This window comes from Physeter macrocephalus, chromosome 14, assembly GCF_002837175.3.
Source record: "Physeter macrocephalus isolate SW-GA chromosome 14, ASM283717v5, whole genome shotgun sequence".
NCBI lineage: Eukaryota > Metazoa > Chordata > Mammalia > Artiodactyla > Physeteridae > Physeter > Physeter macrocephalus.
The window spans coordinates 23371023-23377284 of NC_041227.1; the positions used below are offsets into that span (position 1 = coordinate 23371023).

General features: G+C 43.5%; 1 protein-coding gene across 13 annotated transcripts in view; it reads right to left on the minus strand.

Annotated features, from left to right (window-relative positions):
- RALY (RALY heterogeneous nuclear ribonucleoprotein) overlaps positions 1 to 6262 on the minus strand; it is an 85125-nt gene that overhangs the window by 76177 nt on the left and 2686 nt on the right. For 2 of the 13 annotated variants that reach the window (XM_055089942.1, XM_055089939.1), the window contains exon 2: positions 1550 to 1710. The exons of the other annotated variants lie outside the window; for them this stretch is intronic. The gene's annotated coding sequence lies outside the window, so the exon portion shown is untranslated. The remainder of the gene's footprint in view (positions 1 to 1549; positions 1711 to 6262) is intronic. 13 annotated transcript variants of the gene reach the window in all.

Here is a 6262-nt window from a genome sequence, read left to right on the forward strand (position 1 = left end):
CCAGTGAGAGGCCCGCGTACCACAAAAAAAAAAAAAAAAAAAAAAAAAAAGACAGGGTAACCTCAACGTTCCCTCCATTTCCTAGGGCTCCATGCTGCAAAGTGTTCAAAGAAGGCTGGCAGAGATAGCAGCAATGGGCTTCAAGAACCACAGTTTAGTCATAATAAGTAAGTCAAAAACTGATCAAATGGGAAATCCCTGGCAGTCCAGTGGTTAGGATTCCGTGCTCTCACTGCTGAGGGCCCGGGTTCAAAAAGTGCTTGGGGAACTAAGATCCCACAGGCTGTGCAGCACAGCCAAAAAAATGCCAGAAACCACACCTCAAATAATTCCATTTGCAAGCAAAACAGCTATTTTATTTCAAATCCGAGTATAAAACTTAATTCAATATGAAACAATTTTCTTCATTCCTAAATAAGAAGCTAGACAATATCAACTCTTTCTGGAAACCAGCCAAAGAACTGATGTGAGAAGAATAGGGAAAGCACTAGACAAATATGTCTGGACACCCAAACCTGAAGGACAATGTTGTCCCCTACCCTAAGGTTCTTGACTTTACACACTGGCTGCTGGACACCTCAGCAACAGAGAAGAAAATCTAGATAACAGGCAGAAGAAAGGAAGAGAAGGAGGGAAGGCCAAAACCAAACTGAAACACTGGAAGTCAGATACTCAAATAGGTCTCCTTGCCTAGTGATACATCCATCAATTCTGCTATTTCCAGTCTGAACCCTCTACCAAAATATCCAGGCCAAGGAAGCACGGGTAAGAATAAGCTAGGACCTGTTGTACTTATCTGTCTCTCTCTCCAGACTGAATGTAATCTGAGGGCAGGAATCACGTATTGTTTGGTTTTTATGTTCTCCATAGGGAGAACACATAGTAGGTACTCCAAATTCCTAGAACAAATGATTGAACTTAGGGATGGAAAGCAGTTGGACTTCCAAGCATAATCTTACTACAGCAGCTAGGTAACCTACTTAGCATGGTAACGCTACCTAACACCCTAATTTTAGTAAGAGTTAACTTTAATTGGTGTGAAAAATCAATTTAGGGTGAGTCTTTAAGGTATGAAGAAAAGTTATTCTTGTGTTCAACTGATTCAGGCACAGCTATCATCATTATATTGAGAGCACCATTCCTCAGTGGCAGCTTACAACTATCTGGAAGAACAAAGTCCCAAAGGCTTAACACGGTCTGTGTAAGCAGCAAACACTTGACTTCTCAGTGTAGCATGATCATACCTTCCAGAAAGGAAACCCAGACCTAGAGAAATAATGAGTTATGGAAATGATTCTTTTAAATCTACTGCTCAGCTTGCTTTCACTAGCACAAAGAATTACAAAGGAAACTAGACAAACAGATCAACAGACACCATGCAAACACTACCGTTAACTAGGCTTAGTGAAATCCTTAATAAAACAAACAAACAGGAGATAGCTAAATACCAGATAAATGCCTCTGGAATGAAGAAAATCTGGCCACCAATAGGTTGACCAAGTTGTAAATCTGACCTTGTAAATGAGACCTTGTAAATGAGAATACTTACTTGGAATAAGGCAATGATTCTTTTTTTTTTTTTTTGCGGTACGTGGGCTTCTCACTGCTGTGGGATCCTCCCGGACTGGGGAACAATTCCACGTCCCCTGCATCAGCAGGCGGGCTCTCAACCACTGCGCCACCAGGGAAGCCCAAGGCAATGATTCTTACCTTGACAAATAAACAGAACTCTTCAGTCTCTACAGATGGCATTTCAAGGGCCAGGTAACCACAGCAGAGGTATCTACCTCATAAAGCCAAAGCTCTAAGGAAATGCAAATTTCTGGTCTAGTGTTTTTCCAGTCCTAGTGGTGTTTGGGAATCTTATAGTGTTTTTTAAATTTTCCTTTTATCCTATGATTTTAAACAGTTTGCTACATATTTAAATATAACTTTTTAGTCTTGGACTCCAAGTTTGTCCCATGGGACAACAGCTCCAAGTTTATAATGGAACTCAGGAGACAATTTGGTAAATTCATCTCACAAGCAATTTTTCAGCAATCTGTCCACTCTAAAAAGCAATATCCATCACTTTATATACTGAAAGGTATCTTCGAACCCAGAATTTAACCCTGTGAGATACTCTCAATACTCTAACAAAGCCCCTTCTTCTTCCAGAAATGAATTCTCAAGCCTCTCCCATAAAACCAGACATCGGCCCAACCCCCTTGTTTTACAGACAGGAAGACTGAGATCCCAGGAAGTATTAGGCAATTACAATTAACATGAGTTTGGCAAGCATCAAAGGCCCACTGAATGCTACTCCCCCCCAGTGGAACTGCACTGGGCATGTTGGGAGGATGGCCAGATTGGCACTTTAGTCAGTGGAGCACTCCAGATACATGTGTCTGAGCCTAAGAAAACCTGAGTATTCAACCAAAAACTCCTGACCCCTACCCCAGCATAGAAAGCAGGGGGCAGTAGGCAGCCTGAACGGCTCGCTGGGGATGTAGACCAGAACCTAGAGATAATATCCCAACCTTCCTCTCCTCCTCCCAGGAGGTACAGCAGATTTATTCATATGGAGGCCATTATGAAGTGACAGAAAGACTGAGGAAAAAAGAAGGGCTGTAGAAACAGTCAGAAGAGAAAACTAGCAATACTTGGGCAGATGCCTGTCTCTAGTTATTTGATAATTATTTCTCATTAGAGAGGAACTTCCAATCCTTTTTCTGTCCCCAGGGCTTACCCTTTGGTCCCCTGATTATTTTATGAAGCAATAGGGCCAGAGAAGGAAAGGGGCTTGGCCAAGCCCATACACTGAATTATTAGTAGCAGGGACCAGACCAAATATCCTCAGGCTCATGACTAGGCTCCCAATTTATCCCACTGCCCCTTTCCCTCTAGTCCTGAGAGTCTGTGAGCTGCATCCATCAGAGGTCTGAAGCTTTCCTTACAGTACCCAGGGGTCAGTTGCAGGACAGCAAGCTAACATTACTACTGCCATCGCCTCTCCTCCAGTTGTACATTTTATACATAAAGCTAAAACTGAATAAAACTAGGTTTTTAATAGACACTCATGTGAAAACCCTATCTCCACCCCAACATCCCTACTACTGCCTAAGGAAGAAAGGGGAGGAAGAGGAAGCAGGAGGGAAGAGAAAGGAAGAAAGAAAATACCTCTCCAAGAGATATACTGTCTGAATCATCATCTAGAATCATAAAATGTTATTGCTAGAAGGGACCCGGGGGGTCATCTAGTCATTATTTTTCATCATTATTCAAATGAATAAACCTGGCCCTTTGAGTAAGTGTAGACTTTTGCCACCTGAGGAAAAGACTGGCACACAGAGCAGTCTCCTGACTCCTGCCCCTAATAAGAATCCTACTTAGTCCCTTCCCATCCTGTCCCACCCCACTCTCTCCCCTCCACTACAGTATCTAAGCTACTGAGATCTGCTGCCCTTTTGAATGCAAGCTTCTCAAGCTATGTTTTATTCATCTTTGCTTTCCCAGTGCCTAGCAGAGTAAGCAGAGGTGAATTAGAGAGGGACACTAGCACATGGGGAGAGCAATGCCAAAGAATGTTGTCTGGAGAAAACATAAGCTTTCCTTGGCTTTAACATAAGCAGTCTTCAGAGCTGTGCAAGGTCTGGAATGTCTAGGTTCTAATTATTTCCTCCTTTCCAAAACTGGTGTCTACAACAGTTTAGCCAGGGATAGTTATCAAATTTGCTGTGCCATACTCTCCCTCACCCCTGTTTCCCCTCCCCTCCCCTTGGAGAACTATGATCAATAACTGGATGAAGGTAAATGAAAGCAGATGTAATAAGACCCTGCATAAGAAATCTTCCCCCCACCTTCTTCTCCTGTGTCCTCACCTCAATAAACTGCATCCCCATCTACACAACTGCACCAGGTAGAAATCTAGAAGTCTTCCTTGATTTCTTCCTTATCCTCCACACCAACAATCACAACTCAATTCCATCTTCTTTTCTACACACACACACACACACACACACACACACACACACACACACACACACACACACACCCTTCACTGGAAACACCATCACCTCTTGCCTGCATTACTCCAAAAGCTTCCTAACTGGTCTCTTTGCCCATGGTGCTCTAGCCCTCCAATCCACTGCCCAAAGAGCCACTGATATCCTTCTAAAATGCATACAGGATCATGGTCCCCTCACCAAAATGAAGTCCAAACTCTTCAACCTGGGCAATAAGGCCCTTTCATGACTTGGCCTCTGCTCTGCCCACCTTGCCAGTCTCACCTCTTGCTACATCCACCCATCTCATGCTTCATGCTCCACCCAGAAATCTTGAGAAACTTACTTAACCCCTCTGGGTTTGTTTCCTCACCTACAGAATGGGAATTATAACAGCATGTACCTCTCAAGATGGTTATGGAAAGAAATGAGTTAACACATGCTAAATGCTTAAAATGGCATCTGGTAGATATAGTAAATGGCCAAAAGTCTCACCTGTTACCACCACCATCTCTAGACTTGCTATTCCCTTCTGCCTAGAACAGTCTTACCTGTCTCCTCCTCAGCTCCCCAAATCTCTTCTTTTCCTAGCTTAGTCTTTTCTCTGAGGTCTAGGCCTAGCCAATTCCTCCAACGAACCTCCCGACCCTGACCCTCCAAGGTTGGGTTAGTTCCGTTCCTCCGTGCTCTCGTGGTGCTTGTCCCTGTCACAACACTTCTCACACTGCCTGTTTCCTTGCCTGTCTTCCCCCTGAGATACCCAAATTTCCAAGCTTAGTACAGTGCGGAGCAGATGTTTAATAACTGTTCTGTAAATGGAAAACTTTCCAATAATGAGATGCCCAATGAAACAGAATCTCAACGGGTAGCCTATTCAAATGTTGGCTGGGTGGCTGGCTGGTCTACATGATTTTAAGTCCCTCAACTACAAGATTCTATCCAATAAACATTTCAATACACTCTGACCTTATTATCACACTCAGGGGTTTAGACTTTAATATGTAGGCAATGTTGGGCCATCAGATTTTTAAGGAAAGTGCAACATACTCAGATCTGTGTTTGTTGCCCTATTATCCATCTCTGGAACACCTCCCATCCCAACCCCCTGCTGACATCATGACAAAATTCCAACTACCCTTCACAAACATAAACACCACATCCCACCACCACACCACCCAAAACACACAAAGACACAGACGTAGTCAAAACAAAGGGAATTTTGAAAGACTAAATGCAGCATTTAATTCCATCTTAACCACCTGCAAGCAATGAGGAGCCATAAATACCCTCTAGGAACCCAAAAACTAATCCCTCTGTGTGCCTTTATGGAAAGAGGAGGGCACAAAGAGGGAGCATTTCATAAAGATAATCCATTTAATCGTCCTGAGTAGTTCTGATCCAAGCTGCTGTCACAGCACTGCTGTTGATCACTACAGTCCCATATGCCCAAACCCAGGACAGCCAGAAAGGAAGATGCAAACAAAGCAAGGGTGGGGAGTCCTCTGAGTTCTATTTCAAGAGCAGGAGTTCCCTTTGGAAAATACAGAAGGGGCAAGCAGAGATCTCCAAAAAAAGGCTTCAGTGATAAAGAACTTTAATCTACAGAGTGGGGGGCGGGGGGGCGGAGAGTTTAACCGCCAGGCCCAGGTTCTTGCTCTGGAGCTGCATGCCACACCTTACAGCAGATGAGAACTAATAATCATTTTGCATTTTCAGAGCACCTTGGGCTTAAGGGAGGCACTAAGAGTACCAGCTTTGCCAGTCACAAAAGGACAAATATTGTATGATTCCATTTATATGAAGTACCTAGAGTAGTCAAATTCACAAGGACAGAAAATAGAATGATGGTTGCCGGGAGGGAGAGGAGAGGAAGTAAGTGTACAGAGTTTCAGCTGAGGAAGATGAAAAAGTTCTAGACTCGGATGGTAGTGATGGTTGCACAACAATGTGAATATATTTAATGCCACAGAACTGTACATTTAAAAATAGTTAAAATAGTAAATTTTATCTTACATGTATTTTTACAAAAAAAAATAAATAAAAAGTATACCAGCTTTAAAGTTATATTGTCTGCAGTTATGAATTACATGATCCTGAGCAAGACATGTAACCTCTCTAATCCTGTTTCTTCTTCTGCAAAAGGAGTTTAATAATATACCTGGGCTTCCCTGGTGGCGCAGTGGTTGAGAGTCCGCCTGCCGATGCAGGGGACACGGGTTCGTGCCCCGGTCCGGGAGGATCCCACATGCCGCGGAGCGGCTGGGCCCGTGAGCCATGGC